The sequence below is a fragment of the Lissotriton helveticus genome, chromosome 1_2 (genome assembly GCF_964261635.1).
Source record: "Lissotriton helveticus chromosome 1_2, aLisHel1.1, whole genome shotgun sequence".
NCBI classification, from domain to species: Eukaryota; Metazoa; Chordata; class Amphibia; order Caudata; family Salamandridae; genus Lissotriton; species Lissotriton helveticus.
This window is the reverse complement of record NC_136058.1, coordinates 267403895-267429867: the sequence shown is the minus strand read 5'-3', so window position 1 is coordinate 267429867 and position 25973 is coordinate 267403895.

Sequence of the window (25973 nt, the reverse complement as noted above, 5' to 3'; positions counted from 1 at the left end):
TACTGATCCCCAAACAAACCCCTCTAAACTCTTCCGTCTGACTCTTCCCCTCCAAAAGCCCTTTTAACTCATCCAAAAGCCTCCTACTACTTCTATGACCTTAAAATATATATAAAAACATTAAAAAAAAGTCCTTCACTTCTCAAATTCCATATTCCACTATACTAACTCCCCACTAATCCTTTATGGGTTCCAGAGTAGCGTGCTACTCACAAATAAAGCATTTCAACACCCCATCAGGGTTACAAGAGCTATATAAATGCAAACCTTTTCTCCCTTCTCTACCCCCCCCAATCCTTTTCAATCCATATAACTGACTAACATATCCACCACTCAAATTAATTTCATGCTTCACCATACTAATTCAACACTAATCCTTTTGGGTTCCAGAGTAGCATGCTACTCGCCAAAAAAAGTGCTTCAAAACCCCATCAGGGGTAGCAAGTGCTATATAAATACAAACCTCTTTCCCTCTTCTATCCCGCCACCTACCCTTCTCTATACAAATAACTGAATAACATATCCACCACTCCAATTACTTCATATTTCACTATACTAATTTTCAACACTAATCCTTTATGGTTTCCAGAGTAGCGTGCTACTCCAGAAAAGCGCTTCAACACCCATCACGAGTAACAGGTGCTATATGAATGCAAACCTTTCTTCCCCTTCTATCCCTCCGCTATCCTTCTCACTCCAAATAACTGAATAACCTATCCACCACTCAAAATACTTACATATTTCACCATACTAATACACCAGCAATCCTTTATGGGTTTCCGGAGTAGCATGCTTCAACACTCCATCAGGGGTAACAATCGATATATAAATATAAACCTTTTTCCCTCTTCTATCCTTCTGCTATCTTTCGAAATTTAAATAACTGACTAACCTATCCACCACTTAAAATGTAACTGCATGTTTCACTATACTAATTCAACACTAATCCTCCATGGGTCCCGGAGTAGCGTGCTACTCGCCGAAGAAATCACTTCAACGCCTCGTCAGGGGTAGTAAGCGCTATACAAATGCAATTACAATACAGTACTATATTTCTTTGGATGGATTACAAAGAAGTGTACTGGGATCATGTAGGGTTAACCTCACATATAAACTTGGTTCATCTCTCTCCTTGCAGCCCCCGGCAAAATGCTTGAAAAAATAATCCAGCGGCAGCTTAACAAATTTATTGAAGACAGCGGCGCCCTACATGAAACTCAGTCGGGCTTTAGGGCCGGTTTCAGCTCCGAGACGGCCCTCATTGAGGTTGCCGAGTCTATCAGGTGGTCCTTAGATTCAGGGGCATCAGCTATGCTGGTGCTCCTGGATCTATCAGCTGCTTTCGATACTGTAGATCACAGCAGATTGCTGACCCGACTTAAGGACATAGGTATTGGAGACAAAGCTCTCAACTGGCTACTCTCCTACCTCACTAATCGCTCCCAGAAAGTGGCCTTGGGCCCCTTCTCTTCTGGACCAAAAAATCTCTGGTGTGGCGTCCCACAAGGGTCGGCACTCAGCCCCCTGCTGTTTAATGTATACTTGGCCCCACTCTTTACCTTGATTGCCAAATGGGGGGTCAAGGCAATATCCTACGCGGACGACACGCAATTAGTCTTCCCATACACAGACATGTCCGAGGCAGCATTTAGCAAAATCAGGGGCTGTCTGCAAGACGTGGCCAAGTGGATGAACACAAACAAACTAAAAATGAACGCGAGCAAAACGGAGGTGCTATTCTTTGGTAACCCCAAACATCCCCCTCCGGATCTGTGGTGGCCAACGGAAATGGGCCCTGCCCCATCTCCCAGCCCCCATGCAAAAAATCTAGGAGTAAAATGGGATGAGAAGTTGTCTTTCTTGCCGCATATACAACAGCTCACCACGGGCTGCCTGCATAAACTCAAAAATTTGCGGAAATTTCTGCCTCTGCTACCAGTCGAGTGCCGGAAAACGGTTGTTCACGCAACAATCACTTCTCGACTCGATTACTCTAATGGCCTCTATCTTGGTCTACCTAAATATGCGGTGCAACGCTTACAAATCGTGCAGAATGCGGCTGCGAGATTAATAAAACGGGTCCCTTTTAGGCAGCATATCTCTCCGCATCTGCACGAGCTGCACTGGCTACCAGTGGCAAGCAGAATTAAGTTCAAAGTGCTAACCCTGGCTTTCAGAGCGCTAAAAGGCACATGTCCAAACTATCTGAAACTCCGACTTCCCCGCTACCACCAAAAACGTGAGCTACGCTCAAACTCCCTACTCAAGCTAACTGTACCGCACATAAGGAAAGCGAGACTTGGAGGCAGGTCCTTTTCGGCCGGCACGGCGAAACTTTGGAATACCCTGCCTCCTGCCATCCAATCCGCCACGTCAGAAGCAAGCTTTAGGAAACTCCTAAAAACCTGGCTTTTTACGCAATAATCCTGCCCCCCTTCCTGACTACTTACTCTTGTTGTGGGACTCTCTAGCGCCGGGACACCTCCCCAGAGGTAGCTGTTCGCGCTCAATAAATTTCTGTATTATTATTATTATTATTATGTTTGGTTTGTCCATTCAAAGTGTTCCCAGTGCGATATGTGTTGCTATTCAGATATGTAAGTCTTGTGGCATCATTTCGTATGTGTCCAATGTGGCTATTTGAAGACAATTTAGTGTAAATTAATCCTATTCTTCCATTGATGTGCCAGGGACTGGAGTGAGTGATCATTTAGGTTTCGGGTAGAGAAAAGCCAGGTCTACACCATCTTCATGAATTTCAAATGGTTGACGGTAGCTCATAACTGTGACGGAATGAAGTCATTTAGTTTTGCTGCTTGTGTAGATAAGAAGCTACCACTAATGTTTTTGAAAGGTGGTCTGGTTAGATTTGGTGCTAGTCTCCAACAGAGTGTCCTTTTCTTGGAGCATCTCTTATGATCAACGTGAAGGAAAGTTTGCCCCATTTCTGTTTATGGTCTAAAGTGTAATGCACACACGGTTGAAAGTAGATCTTCTAGTGAGGGGGAGCCAATTAAATGCCTTCAAATCAGGGATGATGTGTGTTTACATTTACAATTTCTCTCTGCGGTATTCTTAATTCTTTAGAGGCATCTCAAAATTGAAATTGTCACTTCCTGATATTGTCCCTTTGCATAATCCAGTCACAATTTGACTAGACAAGTGGTTGCTTGTCTCTTCTGAGAAAATTTAGGTATGGGAAATACTGCCGTAGTGTCAGCATCGTGGGAAAAGCTATTTTTGTTACTTGGTTTACTTGAGTATTCATAGATAGAGAAGATTCCACAAAGAATACTAAGGTTCTTACTTCTGTTAAAGTTATTGCTGGTAATCCCAATTCTTTGGACCATGTTTCAATGGATCATAGTTTTTCCCAATCTCCATATGTGAGAGTGTCTGTGATTTGTTGCCCTTCAGTGTTCAACTGCTCGCAGTTAATCATCTAGTTTTGAATTTTCAAAGACATTAGACATTTCTAGTTTTACAACTATCCTGAAGGGACTGGTCCAGGCATTGAAAGTGTGTATGGAGATAATGGAGCCTTGATGCATGCCTTAATGTGGGGGAAGTAAATGAAGGTATCTGTCCTGAAAGTATGAGGAGATTAATTTGATGATGTTCCTTCACTTCCAATTTTGTTACCTATTTAGAAGTGACTTGTGATGGACAGTGTCAAAAGCTGCACAACTAGCGCTGAATAGTAATGCTGCGACTCTGTTTCTATGTATTGTGCTTTCCACATCATTCCACGGAGAGTTTAGAAGAGATCTGGTACCTCCTCCTTTGTAGCAGTATACTTTTGGCCAGATAGGGGCATGTTTTCTTAAAAAATCATTGACATTTAGGGGAAAGCTGCTCTTTCAATTTGTTTTCCAAGAATGTGGTCTTTCCAGCTTGCTCTTTTAAATAGTGATCGTATCTAGGAGAACTACCTGGAAAGCAACTGTGGTTAAGGGATTATCGAATATGTTTCTTGTGTTGAAGCTGATGTGATAGTAGGAATTTCTTGAAGCCTTGAGGGGGTCTGAGGGTGATCTGGCTAATCCACTTGCCTTTAACTGGCCATCGAAATCTGGAGGGAAACATTGTTTGAAGGAGGCCAGGATTGGCATCTGCCTCCTAGGCATACATCTTTTCAGTTTAAGTTCAGATTGATGGTTTGCTGTTTTAATTTTTCAGATAGAGTTCTAATGTTTTAGCTATGATGATAAAATGTCCACAGACGTTTTGTGTTTTAGGTATTGTCGCGGATGTGCATTCTGGGTTGCAGAAGTCAGTTAATTTGTGGAGGCATTTGTTGTTTGGGTTTCTGTATTACAAGAGTTAGTTTTGCTTTTTTGATGGTGGAGTTATAAATATTTGGTATCTGGAAGAGTAGTTTGTATTGTGGACTTCTGAGTTGTATCATTGAATTATAGGGATGCACAGTGCTCTTTTTTCTATTTTAATGAGTCATTCATTCATACATGTAGTCACCTTTTTCTGTCTTTACTAAGGGCTCTGTTGGTTTGCACTGCTCATTCCTATGCAACTTCTATTTTAAAGGTACGCATTTAGCTTGCATAGTTTGCTGTGTATTTGCTTGCTAACTAAATGACTACATCCCTTGTTACTGAGTATAACATTATGACTGCAACAATCTTTTGCCTGACATGAAAGGGCACACTATCATATTTAGTATGTGACTGCTTCAGCATCTTTTGGTTCGGCTCTGGTTAGGTTCAATATACTGAGGTTTACTAACACATAATCCAATCTTTCAAAAATATCCTACACCCTTACCCATGGTGGCCTTTTTCTTTACTAGAGATGATTCCAAACTAGGTTGTCTAAATCTCCAGAAAAGTACCTAGAAGAGGTCTTATAAAATCAGTGCTCCACAGGCAGTAGTTGTCGTAAATTGTTTTATATTGTATTTTAGTTACATTAATATCACTCTTCAGACTCCTGACAAGGTGCTGAAGCCCTTTCACTGAAGAGATAGCATGCTACTCCATAGGCTGTGCATAGTTTGAAGAGTGTGTGTTCACAGAGCGGTGTATGTAGGACGTGTTTTGGTGTCATGCTTGAGGGGCAGAGTGGGGATTTTAATGTGTCAGTTGTGGATTCACTTCTGTCCATGGTCTGTAGTACAGTTTTCTGGCCAATTCTTTGGTCCACAAGGTGTTTTTGTTGTGCCCAGTTGTAATAAATCTAGAATTAGTAGGAGGAAATGTTTGCTCCATGCAGCTGCAGATTACAATTGTGTACAAGTAGACCTCATGAAAACAGACGACAGTAAGACATGTCTAGGCTATTCTAGGCTGCATTCTCTCCTGTTTCTGTGTCCATGTTATGTTAGTCCCCACCAGCTCTCTTCGAGTGCATTAGAACTGAATTGGGTATTGGGTAGTAGTCTTTTGACACACACGACAAATCAATACTAATATTCAATACATAGATTTTACAGATTGTTTACCTAATTATTTTGGTGAGACAGTTTGGGGTGCAGTCCATGTGTCAGGGTAATTCGTGATGGGGTAGTTTTTTACATGCTATAATGTTTAAGTGCAATGAGGTGAGCTTTGAGGGTTCAATTGATTTTATTAGAGATGTGATGGCTCTATGTTGCCCAATATCTGAATATAAAGGAGCTGCTCAAGGCCTGGTTTCTGTAGAGAGACGATGGGTGGCTGAGTAGGATGGAATGTGTTGTGTGAGGAGCACAGATGAAATGTTAGACTGTGGGCAAGTCTAAGACGTTCTTCCTCCCCCTACAACCAGATTTCCCAGTTTTTGAAGTGATTTTGTGAGCATTCCAGCTATTAGTCCCCGCTGACTACTGTCGCGACCAGCCCCATTTTGAAGACCTCAGTGCAGCCAGGAATTAGGAACCTGGGCTGCTTCCTGTGTATTCCTGGAGGAGTGGGTACCCTCCAATCCAAGTCGCACCAGTACTGAGCACACTGCCCAGTCCCAACATCGCCTTTTCGGAACTGATTGCCAGACTCTTCAAGTAGTGGCTATCGTATCCTGCGGTTATGTGCATGAAGATTCTAGTGGTGCTTGGCAGACTCCTTATAAGTATTGCGTAATCTGATGGGTGTGACTGGGTGTGGTTAATAAAGTTTGAGACGCAGGGTGTCAGTTAACAGTTGCATGCTGACGAATAAAGACATGCAAACCAGAGCTCAGTGTGTGGCGTGGTCTGTTACATGCTTCCGGGCTGGGGAGGACGCTACAGTGGTCCGGTCACCCTTGGTGTTTCAGAACACAGGGGGTTGTTACCTTAGGGCGTCTGAGTGTAAGCTGCCACAATTTAGGAGATATAACATTGTCTTTTATTGAGTAGAAAGCTAATAAAGGATAACGCTGCTCCATTATACTCTGTCTTAAACCTGTAGTGAATAAAACATATCTTCATTTTTATTAGATATAAGACATGTGTTATAAAGTTGTTACCTGTATCTGAGTTTCTAAACCTACTTCACCCTCAAAGACTGACCTGTTATGTCGTTATGTTATGTTATGATGAATTTCTTGAGCGCACTGTCACCGTGAGTTTCCTGGCGCTAGTCGGATTTGGAGGATGATAAAAAGATGATAGAAGGATGATAAAAGGATAATTAGTGAGGATGAGGGAAGAGTAGTGTTTTTAGGGATTTCCTAAAGGAAAGGAGGGAGCAGGAAGACTTAAGTGAGAGTGGAAGGGAGTTCCACAGCTTGGGGGCCAGACAAGAAAAGCTGCGGCCACCCGATCTAGTGAGTTTATAACGAGGGACAACTAGGAGCTGGAGGTGGGTGGACCTCAAAGTGCGAGAAGGACAGTAGGGGGTGATTAGGGACTTGAGGAAAGCAGGGGAGGGACCAGTGAGGGCTTTGAAGACCAGGCAATGGACCTTAAAAGTGATTCTTTCGCTGACTGGTAGCCAGTGAAGGTGGCGTAGTAGGGGTTGAGCCGACTGCCATCTAGGGATTTTGAAGACAAGCCGAGCAGCCTGGTTTTGGACGATCTGTAGCCTGGACAGCTGAGATTTAGGGAGGCCGTGATAGATTGAATTGGAGAAATCCAGCCGGGACATCACCAGGGCTATTAAGACTTGCAACAAGGCTTCAGGGGACAGAAGGTGGGCGACTTTCCGTATCCTGTATAGCTGGAACATACAGGAAGATGTTACTGCGCTCACTTGGGCCTTGAGAGTGAGCCCGGAGTCGATCAGGACCCCGAGGCTCTTTACACAGCCAGCAGGAGAAGGAGGTGTTCCGAGCTCAATAGGCCAGTACTGAGGGCCCCAATGAGGGGCACTTCTCCCAGGAAGAAGGAGCTCAGTCTTGCCCGGATTGAGCTTGAGTTGATTTTGATTCATCCAGTGCTGGATGTGTGTCAAGGCCGTCTGAAAGTTAGTGACAGCATCAGGGGAAGTTAGGGGAAAAATAAGTTGTAAATCATCCGCGTAGTTAAACACGGTGACATCCCACTTACCTAAAGAGTGAAGGAGGGGTTGAAGGTACAAATTAAAGAGGAGGGGCGACAGGGAGGATCCTTGAGGGACCCCACAGGATGACGGAACGCTGGAGACGCAAAAAGGGCCCAGGCTGACTGCCTGAGACCTCTCCTTTAGGAAGGATTTAATCCAGGACAGAGCAGCCCCACAGATTCCGGCGGACTCGACACGGTGGATTAAGATGTTATGGTCCACCGTGTCGAATGCCGCCGATAGATCGAGTAGGACTAGTGCCTGGGGCTGTCCTCTGTCATCGTTGCGTCTGAGGTTGTCCAACACGGCGAGGATCACAGCCTCGGTGGAGTGGGCTGGTCTAAACCCGGCCTGGTTGGGCGCCAGGAAGTTGGACTCCTCGATAAAGTGCGAGAGGCAAGTCGTGACATGAGCCTCCAAGAGTTTAGATAGGAAGGGCAAGAGGGAAATGGGGCGGTAGTTGGCAAGGACCGCTGGATCGGCGCCTCACACACCTACACGCTTTGTCTCTCCACCTGTAAGGCACAAAAACGTAGCTGGAGGTTCAAGGGGTTGGGAGGGAAATCTGACCTTTTTAAGTATACATAACTAGAACCAGTCCAGTTTGACAGTAGATGGGTCCTTTGGTCAACTTTCTTTGACGGCTGCAATCATGAGCGGGTTTTGCTGATGGTCAGGGGACAGGATGCTGATCATGAGCCGCAGAATTGTGGTGACTATTCTGCCTAGAATTGATACTGCTTTAAAGGCTGTGTTGTGAGTGTCTTATAATCTAGGGGCTTCCATACCAAAAGATGTGTCCCCACGTTTTACCCACCTAATCTTAGATAGGCAAACATTATGTACTAATGAACGTAAATCCCTCGTAGATACGAAAATGTAGATCTGCTCCCATTGTTCTGCTTCTGTACTCGAAGGCAGGTTTACAAACTTTTGTAATTGACAGAGGTTTCAAAACTACACCTGAAAACACGCAAGTCACAAATTTCCCAGAGAAACCCTGAAAAACATTTATGAATTATACCAACAGAAAGTAGTTATTCGTGGTAAGCTATACAAATGCAATAAAATAACATTGAACATTTTATTACTAATTTGGCTTATTTACTTCCCCTTTTTCGGTCGAGCCTAGTGCAGCGCGCATGCGCAGCTCTAGGAGAGGGCCTCTTGGAATCACTCCAGACTTTCGGTAAACTCGTGCGTTAGTTTTTTTTTATTTTCCACACATTCTATTGGCCTTCAGAAATGAAAGTACGCAATTGGCCAAAGGCGGAAGCAGGTCCCACCTCTTCTTAAAATGTTCACTCCCATGGTCTTTTGCTCTCTGGTGTAAGCAGTAGCGCGCAGGCTGGCAGCTGCATTCCGCATTCCTCCTGGATCACATGCTTTCACTTTTGCTTGTTTGTAATGATATATATGATCTGTTCTGCTCTGCTTGTGTTTCTTGATGAGTGTCCGGTCAGTTATTTATGCTCAGGTCATTGCTGGGGGTGTTATGTGTGTTCTATTCATTATTGTGTGCTCTTGGTTAATAGGCACAGTGTTTAGTGTACTTGTTTATTTCTGTATTCGTGGCTGGCTCTGTTTTCTTTGCTTGCTGCTCTGTTGCGTGATGGGTGTTCTATTCGCTCTGGGTATACTTCTCAGTGCTGGGTACACTGTTCAGTGCTGGGTACTGTGAAGAAGCTGCCTTCTCTCTTTGGTTCTTAGTTGGTTGCTAGGGCTGCTGCATACAAGGCTGTGTTATGTTCGGTGCTGGTTGTTGCTCTGTCTGGAACTGAATGCTCTGCTTTAGCGCTGTGCTCTCTTCACTGCTGGGTCTTCTACCCAGCATTAGCTGCTCTGTTAATTGTGTTGTATTCAAAGCTGGATAAGGCGCTCATTGCAGTATCTTCTGTTTATTTCAGGCTGCTCAGTTCAGTGGTTGCTTCTCTGTTTGCTGTTTGCTGTTCTTTCATTGCTGGAATTTCAGTTAATGGCTTGCTTAGTAACGACAAACATTCGTGCTGGTGCTATGTTTAGTGCTTTGTTTGTTTTTCAGTACTGTGACATCTGTTGAGTGCTTGGTTCTGACCTGCACTGGGTGCTCTTGTGATGTCTGGGTCACTTCATAGTACTCGGGTTAGTGGCTGTGCCCCTGTGTGGCGGCACTCAGTGGTTGGGTGATTAGCCTGATCATTTCGTAGTGCTTGGTCTAGTTGCTGCGCCCCTGTGTGGTGGAACTCACTGTGATTGGGTGATTAGCCCATTCATTTCATAATGCTTGGTTTAGTTGCTGCGCCTCTGTGCGGCAGCGCTCAGTGCTTGGGTGATTAACCTGGTAATTTCATAGTGCTCGCTTTAGTGGGTGCTCCCCTGTGCGGCGGCAGTCAGTGCTTGAGTGATTAGCGCAATCACTGCACAGTGCTCGCTTTAGTGGCTGCTCCCCTGTGCAGTGGCACTCAGAGCTTGGGTGATTAGCCCAGTCATTGTACAGTGCTTTGGTTAAGTGGGTGCTCCCCTGTGCGGCGGCACTCAGTGCTTGGGTGATTAGCCCAATCATTGCTCGGTTTAGTGGGTGCTCCCCTGTGCAGGGACACTCAGTGCTCGCCTTCATTGCTTCTCTCGTGCCTCACTCTTGTTCACAGGAAGCAGGCAGGGTGTGTGTGTTTAGGGAGGAGGGATCCCAGCCCAGGAGTCCGCGAGTAGCATGCGGCCGCGGTTACTTGTGCGGGTGCGGGTCCTCCCCTCCACTGACTGAGGGCTCAGGCTTGGCTGCAGGCCCAAGACTCGTGCAGCTCCTTGAGACCGTGCAAAGACGCAGGGGACCGTGAGTGAAGGGCACGCTACAGGGCACTCTGCCCCGGTAGGACACACTGTATGCATCAAGTCTGTTTCTGGAGGGCACGCCACCTTACAGACTCTCCCGGAGGACATGTTTCCTGTGCACAGCCTGTGTAGGGCACGCTTTAGTTGCACAGGATTTTTATTAGGACAGTGTTTGTTCTCTGATCAAAGACTACAACAAGCATTGGCATAGTCAATACGTCTCGCCTTTGGGACCTTATAAGTGTTTAGCCATACAACAGTTGATGTTGTTGCACCAAGGATATTGTGCTGCATTGCTAAATACTTATAAGGTCCCAAAAGCGAGACCTATTGGCTATGCCAATGCTTGTTCTCATTGTGGGACACCTCTGTCTAGCTTGTTACTATAGTAAGTATTTGTGCAAGAACGTCTGCAGAGGATTCTTTGAGTTTGACTCATCCTAAGGTACTCAGCCTTGCAAGTCAGCTACTTTTTGAAGCAAATAAAATGCTTCCCACCTAACAGGTAGACATCTGGGCCCAGATTTACTAAACTTGTAGTCACCACAACGCATCAAGGGAAGTTGCTGTTTTGCTTGTGTGAAAGGGAGACAGGAGAAATGCGCCATATTTGCAAAGGTGTGGTGCACTTCTGCTCTCACTCTGCAATGCTGCGCTTGTGGCAGCCTAACACCAATGCAATCAATAGTTTGGGGAACCCAAGGTACCCTTGCAGGCTTGGGCAATAATATAAATGGTAAACGGAGCCTACAAGGGATTTGATTCACAACAATCTTTTCTTATTCAAAGATAAATCAGGGAGTTAGTCCTAATGGAACAAACGCCAAAATGTCTTTAGACAACATCAAACAAAAATAAATCTTAGCATGAAACACACAGGAAAACTTAGTAGTTTGAAAAATATATCTTATTTTATATATTTTTGTTAGAAAATGGAGTACAAGTAAATAAGTAAATAAAATCAGCACAGATGCTGTATGTATATACACAATCTAGGTCGAGTAACGCCGTTTCCACATTAGGACTAACTCCCTGATTTTTCTTAGAATAAAAAAAGATTGTTGTGAATCAAACCCCTTGTAGGCGCTGTTTACCATTTATAACACCAATGCAGGCACCCCTGCGCCACGATGCACGGGTGCCTGTGTTGTAGTACGAATAGTTTTTGTGCAGGAAGGAAAACCTTCCTGCACAAAAACTTCTTTCTTAGAGGCTCATTCCCTCTTTGTATGTGTGCTACAGAATGCAACACAAATGCACAGAGGAAGTAACAAGGAGAAATAAAGATAGTTCTCATTACACCAACCTCGGGTAGACATACCATTTTTGTACAAACCCAGGTTTACAGACTATAGTAAATTTTGGTCTGCATCAAAATACACTGGTGGATGCATAAGAATGCCCAGGCTCCACCCATGTATAGCATCCCCCACTCAAAGTAACACAAGGCACTTCTATATGCTGTGGTGTGTTACTTTTTTTTACAGTACTAAGCAAATCAGGCTTTGCGTGGCTTCGAAAATCCCAAAATAAATTTTGCCTCATGTCTGCGCCCAAATAAATTGCACAACCTCAACACAAAATGTTAGTAAATCTGGTCCCAGATTCGCTTTGGAATGACACAGACGGAGGTACATTTATTCATCTAAACAGAAGGATGAGAGATGGCTACTATGATGAAAGGGGTCTTGTGCATACTGTGCACCGGGTGATGATGCAAGTCAGTTTAAACACAAGCATTGGCAAAGCCTATAGGTCTGGCTTAAGGTGCCTAAACATTTGTTAATCGATGCAATCAAAAAACCAGGGGATCTCATTAGAAGCTCTTTAGTCAGCCTCTAGAGGCCATAATCCATACATCTAGTGAGTCTAAGGCACCAAATCCTTTATAGCCTCAACATATGTAAGGAACACAAACACAAGAAAAAGAGAAAACCAGGACGCAAGTGATTGTTGGTGAGACTCAAAACAGTCAGTGGATTCCCATCAATCTACCGTGATGATCAAGCTTCTCATTTGGTCCTCCAACCATTGGGATGGTCTGTCTCTTGATCATTGAGACTATAAACCAAACCCGCTGTAACAGACTCAAAAATGGGTCAAGCCCACAATCACATTTCCGACCATAAGAAAAGTAATCAGTGGGAATAGTGCAGTGCAAGAAAAAATTATATACAAAAGGTGGTGAGATAAAATAGGTAAAGAGTCCAGAGAAAGACAGTATTTTATTAGAGTACTGGCTCAATCCCTAATTCAAAACCAAGAACAGTGCAACAAGACAGTTTTGACCAAATAACTGTCAATGGGCAAACATGTTTCAGCCAAATGGGAACCGTCCCACTGCTTTCTTCAGGGCCTCTGCTCTATGTCTATTGCTACTGCAAAAAACGTGATAGTGCTGATTACAAAAAGGATACAAACAAATTTCTTCGTAATCAGCGCTCTGTCTAGCTTGTTAGTATAGTAAGTATTTGTGCAAGAACGTCTGCAGAGGAATCTTTGAGTTTGACTCATCCTAAGGTACTCAGCCTTGCAAGTCAGTTACTTTTTAAAGCAAATAAAATGCTTCCCACCTAACAGGTAGACACCTGGGCCCAGATTTACTAAACTTGTAGACACCACAACGCATAAAGGGAAGTTGCTGTTTTGCTTGTGTGAAAGGGAGACAGTACAAATGAGCCATATTTCCAAAAGGTGTGGCGCACTTCTGCTCTCACTCTGCAATGCTGCGCTTGTGGCCGCCTAACACCAATGCAATCAATAGTTTGGGAAACCCAATGTACCATTGGAGGCTTGGGCAATAATATTAATGGTAAACGGAGCCTACAAGGGATTTGATTCACAACGATCTTTTCTTATTCAAAGATAACTCAGGGAATTAGTCCTAATGGAACAAACGCCAAATTGTCATTAGACAACCTCAAACAAAAATAAATCCTAGCATGAAACACACAGTAAAACTTAGTAGTTTGAAAAATATATCTTATTTTATATATTTTTGTTAGAAAATGGAGTACAAGTAAATAAGTTAATAAAATCAGCACAGATGCTGTATGTATATACACAATCTAGGTCGAGTAACGCCGTTTCCACATTAGGACTAACTCCCTGATTTTTCTTAGAATAAAAAAAGATCGTTGTGAATCAAACCCCTTGTAGGCGCTGTTTACCATTTATAACACCAATGCAGGCACCCCTGCGCCACGATGCACGGGTGCCTGTGTTGTAGTACGAATAGTTTTTGTGCAGGAAGGAAAACCTTCCTGCACAAAAACTTCTTCTTTCTTAGAGGCTCATTCCCTCTTTGTATGTGTGCTACAGAATGCAACACAAATGCACAGAGGAAGTAACAAGGAGAAATAAAGATAGTTCTCATTACACCAACCTCGGGTAGACATACCATTTTTGTACAAACCCAGGTTTACAGACTATAGTAAATTTTGGTCTGCATCAAAATACACTGGTGGATGCATAAGAATGCCCAGACTCCACCCATGTATAGCATCCCCCACTCAAAGTAACACAAGGCACTTCTATATGCTGTGGTGTGTTACTTTTTTTTACAGTACTAAGCAAATCAGGCTTTGCGTGGCTTCGAAAATCCCAAAATACATTTTGCCTCATGTCTGCGCCCAAATAAATTGCACAACCTCAACACAAAATGTTAGTAAATCTGGTCCCAGATTCGCTTTGGAATGACACAGACGGAGGTACATTTATTCATCTAAACAGAAGGATGAGAGATGGCTACTATGATGAAAGGGGTCTTGTGCATACTGTGCACCGGGTGATGATGCAAGTCAGTTTAAACACAAGCATTGGCAAAGCCTATAGGTCTGGCTTAAGGTGCCTAAACATTTGTTAATCGATGCAATCAAAAAACCAGGGGATCTCATTAGAAGCTCTTTAGTCAGCCTCTAGAGGCCATAATCCATACATCTAGTGAGTCTAAGGCACCAAATCCTTTATAGCCTCAACATATGTAAGGAACACAAACACAAGAAAAAGAGAAAACCAGGACGCAAGTGATTGTTGGTGAGACTCAAAACAGTCAGTGGATTCCCATCAATCTACCGTGATGATCAAGCTTCTCATTTGGTCCTCCAACCATTGGGATGGTCTGTCTCTTGATCATTGAGACTATAAACCAAACCCGCTGTAACAGACTCAAAAATGGGTCAAGCCCACAATCACATTTCCGACCATAAGAAAAGTAATCAGTGGGAATAGTGCAGTGCAAGAAAAAATTATATACAAAAGGTGGTGAGATAAAATAGGTAAAGAGTCCAGAGAAAGACAGTATTTTATTAGAGTACTGGCTCAATCCCTAATTCAAAACCAAGAACAGTGCAACAAGACAGTTTTGACCAAATAACTGTCAATGGGCAAACATGTTTCAGCCAAATGGGAACCGTCCCACTGCTTTCTTCAGGGCCTCTGCTCTATGTCTATTGCTACTGCAAAAAACGTGATAGTGCTGATTACAAAAAGGATACAAACAAATTTCTTCGTAATCAGCGCTCTGTCTAGCTTGTTAGTATAGTAAGTATTTGTGCAAGAACGTCTGCAGAGGAATCTTTGAGTTTGACTCATCCTAAGGTACTCAGCCTTGCAAGTCAGTTACTTTTTAAAGCAAATAAAATGCTTCCCACCTAACAGGTAGACACCTGGGCCCAGATTTACTAAACTTGTAGACACCACAACGCATAAAGGGAAGTTGCTGTTTTGCTTGTGTGAAAGGGAGACAGTACAAATGAGCCATATTTCCAAAAGGTGTGGCGCACTTCTGCTCTCACTCTGCAATGCTGCGCTTGTGGCCGCCTAACACCAATGCAATCAATAGTTTGGGAAACCCAATGTACCATTGGAGGCTTGGGCAATAATATTAATGGTAAACGGAGCCTACAAGGGATTTGATTCACAACGATCTTTTCTTATTCAAAGATAACTCAGGGAATTAGTCCTAATGGAACAAACGCCAAATTGTCATTAGACAACCTCAAACAAAAATAAATCCTAGCATGAAACACACAGTAAAACTTAGTAGTTTGAAAAATATATCTTATTTTATATATTTTTGTTAGAAAATTGAGTACAAGTAAATAAGTTAATAAAATCAGCACAGATGCTGTATGTATATACACAATCTAGGTCGAGTAACGCCGTTTCCACATTAGGACTAACTCCCTGATTTTTCTTAGAATAAAAAAAGATCGTTGTGAATCAAACCCCTTGTAGGCGCTGTTTACCATTTATAACACCAATGCAGGCACCCCTGCGCCACGATGCACGGGTGCCTGTGTTGTAGTACGAATAGTTTTTGTGCAGGAAGGAAAACCTTCCTGCACAAAAACTTCTTCTTTCTTAGAGGCTCATTCCCTCTTTGTATGTGTGCTACAGAATGCAACACAAATGCACAGAGGAAGTAACAAGGAGAAATAAAGATAGTTCTCATTACACCAACCTCGGGTAGACATACCATTTTTGTACAAACCCAGGTTTACAGACTATAGTAAATTTTGGTCTGCATCAAAATACACTGGTGGATGCATAAGAATGCCCAGACTCCACCCATGTATAGCATCCCCCACTCAAAGTAACACAAGGCACTTCTATATGCTGTGGTGTGTTACTTTTTTTTACAGTACTAAGCAAATCAGGCTTTGCGTGGCTTCGAAAATCCCAAAATACATTTTGCCTCATGTCTGCGCCCAAATAAATTGCACAACCTCAACACAAAATGTTAGTAAATCTGGTCCCAGATTCGCTTTGGAATGACACAGACGGAGGTACATTTATTCATCTAAACAGAAGGATGAGAGATGGCTACTATGATGAAAGGGGTCTTGTGCATACTGTGCACCGGGTGATGATGCAAGTCAGTTTAAACACAAGCATTGGCAAAGCCTATAGGTCTGGCTTAAGGTGCCTAAACATTTGTTAATCGATGCAATCAAAAAACCAGGGGATCTCATTAGAAGCTCTTTAGTCAGCCTCTAGAGGCCATAATCCATACATCTAGTGAGTCTAAGGCACCAAATCCTTTATAGCCTCAACATATGTAAGGAACACAAACACAAGAAAAAGAGAAAACCAGGACGCAAGTGATTGTTGGTGAGACTCAAAACAGTCAGTGGATTCCCATCAATCTACCGTGATGATCAAGCTTCTCATTTGGTCCCCCAACCATTGGGATGGTCTGTCTCTTGATCATTGAGACTATAAACCAAACCCGCTGTAACAGACTCAAAAATGGGTCAAGCCCACAATCACATTTCCGACCATAAGAAAAGTAATCAGTGGGAATAGTGCAGTGCAAGAAAAAATTATATACAAAAGGTGGTGAGATAAAATAGGTAAAGAGTCCAGAGAAAGACAGTATTTTATTAGAGTACTGGCTCAATCCCTAATTCAAAACCAAGAACAGTGCAACAAGACAGTTTTGACCAAATAACTGTCAATGGGCAAACATGTTTCAGCCAAATGGGAACCGTCCCACTGCTTTCTTCAGGGCCTCTGCTCTATGTCTATTGCTACTGCAAAAAACGTGATAGTGCTGATTACAAAAAGGATACAAACAAATTTCTTCGTAATCAGCACTCTGTCTAGCTTGTTAGTATAGTAAGTATTTGTGCAAGAACGTCTGCAGAGGAATCTTTGAGTTTGACTCATCCTAAGGTACTCAGCCTTGCAAGTCAGCTACTTTTTAAAGCAAATAAAATGCTTCCCACCTAACAGGTAGACACCTGGGCCCAGATTTACTAAACTTGTAGACACCACAACGCATAAAGGGAAGTTGCTGTTTTGCTTGTGTGAAAGGGAGACAGTACAAATGAGCCATATTTCCAAAAGGTGTGGCGCACTTCTGCTCTCACTCTGCAATGCTGCGCTTGTGGCCGCCTAACACCAATGCAATCAATAGTTTGGGAAACCCAATGTACCATTGGAGGCTTGGGCAATAATATTAATGGTAAACGGAGCCTACAAGGGATTTGATTCACAACGATCTTTTCTTATTCAAAGATAACTCAGGGAATTAGTCCTAATGGAACAAACGCCAAATTGTCATTAGACAACCTCAAACAAAAATAAATCCTAGCATGAAACACACAGTAAAACTTAGTAGTTTGAAAAATATATCTTATTTTATATATTTTTGTTAGAAAATGGAGTACAAGTAAATAAGTTAATAAAATCAGCACAGATGCTGTATGTATATACACAATCTAGGTCGAGTAACGCCGTTTCCACATTAGGACTAACTCCCTGATTTTTCTTAGAATAAAAAAAGATCGTTGTGAATCAAACCCCTTGTAGGCGCTGTTTACCATTTATAACACCAATGCAGGCACCCCTGCGCCACGATGCACGGGTGCCTGTGTTGTAGTACGAATAGTTTTTGTGCAGGAAGGAAAACCTTCCTGCACAAAAACTTCTTCTTTCTTAGAGGCTCATTCCCTCTTTGTATGTGTGCTACAGAATGCAACACAAATGCACAGAGGAAGTAACAAGGAGAAATAAAGATAGTTCTCATTACACCAACCTCGGGTAGACATACCATTTTTGTACAAACCCAGGTTAACAGACTCTAGTAAATTTTGGTCTGCATCAAAATACACTGGTGGATGCATAAGAATGCCCAGACTCCACCCATGTATAGCATCCCCCACTCAAAGTAACACAAGGCACTTCTATATGCTGTGGTGTGTTACTTTTTTTTACAGTACTAAGCAAATCAGGCTTTGCGTGGCTTCGAAAATCCCAAAATACATTTTGCCTCATGTCTGCGCCCAAATAAATTGCACAACCTCAACACAAAATGTTAGTAAATCTGGTCCCAGATTCGCTTTGGAATGACACAGACGGAGGTACATTTATTCATCTAAACAGAAGGATGAGAGATGGCTACTATGATGAAAGGGGTCTTGTGCATACTGTGCACCGGGTGATGATGCAAGTCAGTTTAAACACAAGCATTGGCAAAGCCTATAGGTCTGGCTTAAGGTGCCTAAACATTTGTTAATCGATGCAATCAAAAAACCAGGGGATCTCATTAGAAGCTCTTTAGTCAGCCTCTAGAGGCCATAATCCATACATCTAGTGAGTCTAAGGCACCAAATCCTTTATAGCCTCAACATATGTAAGGAACACAAACACAAGAAAAGGAGAAAACCAGGACGCAAGTGATTGTTGGTGAGACTCAAAACAGTCAGTGGATTCCCATCAATCTACCGTGATGATCAAGCTTCTCATTTGGTCCTCCAACCATTGGGATGGTCTGTCTCTTGATCATTGAGACTATAAACCAAACCCGCTGTAACAGACTCAAAAATGGGTCAAGCCCACAATCACATTTCCGACCATAAGAAAAGTAATCAGTGGGAATAGTGCGGTGCAAGAAAAAATTATATACAAAAGGTGGTGAGATAAAATAGGTAAAGAGTCCAGAGAAAGACAGTATTTTATTAGAGTACTGGCTCAATCCCTAATTCAAAACCAAGAACAGTGCAACAAGACAGTTTTGACCAAATAACTGTCAATGGGCAAACATGTTTCAGCCAAATGGGAACCGTCCCACTGCTTTCTTCAGGGCCTCTGCTCTATGTCTATTGCTACTGCAAAAAACGTGATAGTGCTGATTACAAACAGGATACAAACAAATTTCTTCGTAATCAGCACTCTGTCTAGCTTGTTAGTATAGTAAGTATTTGTGCAAGAACGTCTGCAGAGGAATCTTTGAGTTTGACTCATCCTAAGGTACTCAGCCTTGCAAGTCAGCTACTTTTTAAAGCAAATAAAATGCTTCCCACCTAACAGGATGACACCTGGGCCCAGATTTACTAAACTTGTAGTCACCACAACGCATAAAGGGAAGTTGCTGTTTTGCTTGTGTGAAAGGGAGACAGTACAAATGAGCCATATTTACAAAGGTGTGGCGCACTTCTGCTCTCACTCTGCAATGCTGCGCTTGTGGCAGCCTAACACCAATGCAATCAATAGTTTGGGAAACCCAATGTACCATTGGAGGCTTGGGCAATAATATTAATGGTAAACGGAGCCTACAAGGGATTTGATTCACAACGATCTTTTCTTATTCAAATATAACTCAGGGAATTAGTCCTAATGGAACAAACGCCAAAATGTCATTAGACAACCTCAAACAAAAATAAATCCTAGCATGAAACACACAGTAAAACTTAGTAGTTTGAAAAATATATCTTATTTTATATATTTTTGTTAGAAAATGGAGTACAAGTAAATAAGTAAATAAAATCAGCACAGATGCTGTATGTATATACACAATCTTAGTCGAGTCATAGCGTTTCCACATTAGGACTAACTCCCTGATTTATCTTTGAATAAAAAAAGATCGTTGTGAATCAAATCCCTTGTAGGCGCCGTTTACCATTTATAACACCAATGCAGGCACCCCTGCGCCACGATGCACGGGTGCCTGTGTTGTAGTACGAATAGTTTTTGTGCAGGAAGGAAAACCTTCCTGCACAAAAACTTCTTCTTTCTTAGAGGCTCATTCCCTCTTTGTATGTGTGCTACAGAATGCAACACAAATGCAAAGAGGAAGTAACAAGGAGAAATAAATATAGTTCTCATTACGCCAACCTCGGGTAGACATACCATTTTTGTACAAACCCAGGTTTACAGACTTTAGTAAATTTTGGTCTGCATCGAAATACACTGGTGGATGTATGGGAGTGCCCAGGCTCCACCCATGTACAAACAAATTTCTTCGTAATCAGCACGAAGAAATTTGTTTGTATACGTTTTGTAATCAGCGCTATCACGTTTTTTGCAGTAGCAATACATATAGAGCAGAGGCCCTGAAGAAAGCCGTGAGACGGTTCCCATTTGGCTGAAAGATGTTGGCCCATTGACAGTTATTTGGTCAAAACTGTCTTGTTGCACTGTTCTTGGTTTTTAATTAGGGAATGAGCCAGTACTCTAATAAAATACTGTGTTTCTCTGGACTCTTTACCCTATTTTATCTCACCACCTTTTGTATATAATTTTTTCTTGCACTGCACTATTCCCACTGATTACTTCTCTTATGGTCGGAAATGTGATTGTGGGCTTGACCCATTTTTGAGTCTGTTACAGCGGGTTTGGTTAATAGTCTCAATGATCAAGAGACAGACCATCCCAATGGTTGGAGGACCAAATGAGAAGCTTGATCATCACGATAGATTGATGGTAATCCACTGACTGTTTTGAGTCTCACCAAAAATCACTTGCGTCCTGGTTTTCTCTTTTTCTTGTGTTTGTGTTCCTTACATATGTTGAGGCTATAAAGGATTTGGTGCCTTAGACTCACTAGATTTATGGAGTCTGGCCTCTAGAGGCTGACTAAAGAGCTTCTAATGAGACCCCCTGGTTTTTTGTGTTACATATATATGGATTAGGGGATTCAACCAGGGCAGGTCTTTAAATATCCCTGTGACCCTCGTACTCCCTGTGGTTTTTTGGTTTTAATCGATGCAATCAAACAGCATATGTGCCTACCTGTTTGCATGAGTTAGCACATTAAATACAGACTTTAATTTGTTTAACAAAGCACTGTCCTGTCACATAAGCACACCGAAGTCTGATTCAATCATCAACATGGCTATGAGATGTTACCTCCCCTGAGACCCAGGTCTATCTGCACTGTCCCCCAAATACAATACCCGCTCTGATGATGTCCACCTTAAATAGACCCTTCCACATTTTGTCGTGGAACGTCAATGGCTTACTAGACCGCATAAAACGAAATGCAGTTCTTCGCAGCAGCCAACGCCACACACCTGACATCCTCTTTCTACAGGAAACGCACCTTCTAGGAACTCATTGCACTTTCCTCGCCCATTATGGGTTTGACAGGGTCTGGCATTATGGTTTCACACGGGGCTCCCGGGGGGTGGCCATACTGCTTCGTAGGGGTTTTACCTTTACTTTGACATAGGCTGAGACTGACACACAGGGCCGCTTTGTGGCCCTAACCGGCAAGATCAAGGCGCATACTCTCAATCTTTTGGCTATCTATATTCCCCCTGCCACAATGCCCTCTACCCTTCGGCGCCTCACGCTCATAATCTCCACCTTTCCTCAGGGTCTGACGGTCTTCGGAGGTGACTTTAACGCTGTCATGCATCCTCCTCGCGACACGACAGGTGCTCCCTCTGCATCCCGTCTTGCCTCAGCTAAACGCCTATCTGACTGGTCCTCCGCCCTGGGTCTCTGTGACGCTTGGAGGGTGTGGAATCCCTGCCAGGAGCAGTATACTCACACTTCGGCGGCCCACCATACTCACTCTCATATTGACCTGCTCCTATTGCCGACCCCAGATTGTGAGTTGGTGTCCGGGGCTATTATCCTGCCCGAGGCAACTTGGACCACTCCCCTGTCTCCCTCTGTCTCGGGAATTCTCCCGATGGAGTTTGCGCGACTTGACGAACGAGCGCTTGGTTTCTGGAAGATGCGGAATTCGTTGAATCCCTCGGGTGGGAACTGTGGCAATATTTTCTGATCAATACAAGATTGGTCCCCTCGCCGGGTACATTGTGGGAGGCCGGCAAGGCCACTATACGGGGGTGTGGCTAGAGGCTTAGTCCACGTGAAGCGCACGGCTCAGGTCGCCCACCTTATACAGCTAGAGGCCTGCGCTGCTCAGTTTGAAACAGACCAGGCGTCTACTGAAAGTGCTGATTCCACCCGACATCTCTCACTGCTCCGTGCGATCTGTCAGATCTTCCTGGACTACGCCAAAATGCTTTGGCGCTCCTCGGTGGCGCGCGTATACGGCTGAGGTGATAAAAATGGCAAATTACTCCATAACCTAGTCGCTTACCCCAAAGCCAATTGCATCATCCCCGAGGTCCGTGATGGGGCCGGCACCCACCACTTCACCTCTCGGGCTATCGCCCAAGCCTTTGTGGACTACTATGCTAATTTTTAAGCGGACCGACCTTCCGAAGCCTCCCTGGCTGCATTGCTGTCAGAGACAGGGACCCAACTGCCCCGTCTTCCCCAGGCGGTCTTGGAGACTCTGGATCTCTCCCTTACTCCGGAGGAAATTTACAAGACCATCTCTCTCTTGAATTCCGGAAAAATGCCAGGACCGGATGGCTATCCTCAAGAATACAACGCAACCTACTGCGACTTGCTGGTCCTGCACTTAGTGGAATTGTTTCACCATGTGATGGACACAGGGTCCTTACCCCCGGAGATGGACGTGGCCCCTATTGTGGTCCTCCCAAAGACACAGCCGCCCTCTCTTGCTTGTGCGCACTATCGTCCCATTTCCCTCATCAACACCAAGGTGAAAATCTTTGCCACTGTCTTGGCCCAACGTCTTCGCCCCCTATTGCATGACTTGGTCCATCCAGATCAATGCGGCTTCATGCCTGCCCGGGGTACACAGCACTGCATATGCCGTCTCCACCTCGCCCTCGCACATCGCCAACATCTCACTCCGTACTTGGCCCTGCTTTTCATTGACTTTGAAAAAGCTTTTGATGCGGTTGATTGGAGCTATCTGCAGGACGTGCTAGAGGTGATGGGTTTTGGCCTTTCGTTCCGGCGCCTCATCTGTGTTCTATACTCCAGCCCTAGAGCGAGGGTTCTAATTAAAGGTGTACTTTCGGAGACATTCCCCATTCAGAGAGGCACTCCAAGGGTGTCCGCTCTCACCACTTTTATTTGAGCTAGTGATGGAGCCCCTGGCCTCTCTCATACATCAAGATCCCTGCATCCGAGGTTGGGCTTGGGACCCCTTTCAGGTCAATAAGGTCGCCCATTACGCCGAAGACGTTCTCCTCTTCCTGGCGGACCTCGAGAACTCTGGCCCACGGTGCTTGGACGTCCTCTCTGCCTTTGACCGGGTCTCTGGCCTTTGGCTCAACCTAGCGAAGTTCACTCTGGTCCCCTCCACCCATCTCGTGCCTGTTTTGATTGGCAAACGACCATTACCCTACGTAGGCAGTCCTTCAAGTATCTGGGGGTGTGGGTTGCTCTGCTTCCAGATCTCGAATGGGCCCTGAATATTATGCCCCTGGTCACCAAGGCTGACCTTAGAAGATGGCAATTCCTTCCTCTTAACCCCCTTGGCAGAAGTGCCCTTTTTAAAATGATGGTTCTCCCCTGATTCTTATATATACTGCATAATATCACCTACCACCTCCCGGGGAGCTGATTTCCTGAGATTGATAGTATCCTCACCCGGTTTTTATGGGATGCGCGAGATCGCGAATGTCCCGGGCACACTGCCGCATACCTCCTTATGACGGGGGCATGGGTGTAACCACAAAACTCATTGTGGTCCATGACTGGTTCACGGGCGGCTGGTCAGACCCGGAGTTTCAGGTAGAACTCCGAACTTTGGACTTTCCGCAGCTTCAGGCCTACTTGTATGGAGCTCCCATACCGCAAGACCTCCCCCCATCACTGGGCCGGTCCTCTTGGCTTGCTCTGCGCCACATGAAATGGGATGGGAAACTTACCAGACAGACGCCCCTGTGGTGTGGCACTTGGCTGTGAGAGGCCTCGTCTCTTCCGTCGGTGGGATCACATTGGGATCTCGCTTCTTGGGGACGTCTGGGTGGGGGACCGTGTCAGAACATTTGTGGACCTGAAGCAGCGCTATTCCCTCCATTCCTCCCAATTTAATAAATATCTACAGCTTAGGCATGCCCTCCGGTTGCACATTCCGTCTCCCACCTCCCTCCCTGAGTTTAATCCCCTCGAGGCCCAAGTGATGATGGGGACCCTGGGTAGAGGGGGGGTATCACGGATTTATCGCTCCCTCATGAATAATGGCCCCGCAATTCTAGATTTGTTGCGTGCCCGCTAGGAAGGTGGGTTGGGCCCCCTGGATGATGCGAACTGGAGGGATGCTCTTATGGCCCCGTGACCTTGATGACCTCAGCCAAACTGCGTCTAGTCCAACTCTATTACCTACACATGGCATACCTCACCCCTGCGCCTATACAAAGCCCGGCTGTGGCCCTCCCCGGACTTCACGTGCTGCAACCACACCCCAGGGGATTTTTATCATATGATCTGGTAATGCTCTGTCCTTGCACCATTCTGGGCGGGTGTGGAACTAGAACTCACACATGCCCTGGGGTGGACGGTTCTCCATGACCCATTGCATCTGATTCTAGGCGTGTTTGATGGCCTGGACAGCTCTCGGGCTGACAAGCGCTTCTTTGGGACAGCGGTGGTGGTGGCGAAGCCCCTACTTTGCGGAGGTGGAGACGGGGTTGGACTGGTGCGGAACTCAAGAGGAACCCCTCTTTGAAGTCCGGCGCTGCCCTGAACTCTTTGAAAAGATATGGGGTAAATGGTTCAACCTATTGTCCTGAGGGGTGTGTGTGTGTTTTTATGATTCGTGATGACTTCATGCATGATTTTACCCTAAAGAATGATTCACAAGTCTCTGTCGTCCCCCATACGGCTGTACATTATCCTTATATTGTGCTTGATTTTGCTGCCAATGTAAATTGGTGGTTCGTTTTAGAATCAATAAATTTGATTACCAAAAAAAAAATCCAACTTTGCATGTGTACTGCACTGTACAGCAGACATACAAAGTATACAAATGTTTAAAATTAGTTTAAGCATAGTATTTCGTACCGGAAGAATATCCTTCCAGTACAAAACCTATGCTTGATTCACGGAGACACCCTTGCACTATGACACAAAGGTGGCTCCACGGTGCACGGCAGCTAATCTCAGCGCGGCGCTAGGGAGGGGGGAGGAGAGTGCCTTATTTCAGTAAATGTGGAGTTCTCCCTGCTCTCTCTTTCTCATGCAACGCAGCATTTGCAGCCGCTGCACTGCGCTGCGTTAGAAATTGGTACGTTTGGCGCTCAAATCCATATCCAAAATGCAACAAAATTTCACGAGAGCCAAATATTTGAAATTTTCACAAGCAAAATGTTAAAATGTTCCTGCCTAGTTGGGGCAGTCTGAGATAATACACACTGGTGGAATCCCTAGATTCAGCAGCCCAGAAACCTACATGAAGGCCTAGTGTCAACATTGTGCCACATGCCTATGTGCCCGCCACATGCTCTTTTGTAAAGCTCTCATTAAATTTAAGGGCTCACTTCCTATCCCTGTGTTGTATCCATTTTCTATTGAGAATGCAACAGCTTGTGGGCGTGGCTGAGCCTTTCTGCCAATGTAGGCCAATTTCTGCACGCTGCCTGCTTCCGCGCCACGTGGGCTCCGCGGCCCCACAGATGGGCCCAGGGAGCCGTCAGTGCGCGGTGAGTCACCGGCCCGAGACAACACGGGGTCTGAGTGCGTCACAGCCAGGGCTTCACAGCGCGCGGCCTCTCTGGCAGCCTCATGTCCATTTATTTATTAATGGACACTGGAGCTTTGATGCTGTTATATAACTCGGTCTGTGGGAAGCCCAGCAAGGGATTAGGCGCGCTCAACAATGGGGCGATTCACTTGTCCTTTGCCACAGACCTTGTGTCCGAGGCTCTGAGGGAAGCGGCCGCGGCGGAGGCGTGTGCGGATTCAAAGAGATGTCGGGTTAATGAGTGACAGGACGGCTAATTGTGGCTTCTCAAAGGCCTGCCTCATGCTTTTCAAGTCGGTGTTTCCAAAAGGAAAGAAAAGACGCATGTGCTTCCAGTATGTATCAATTTATGGGCCTTGTCTCTTAAAGAAAGGCTCCGGGACACTTCAATAAATTATTGT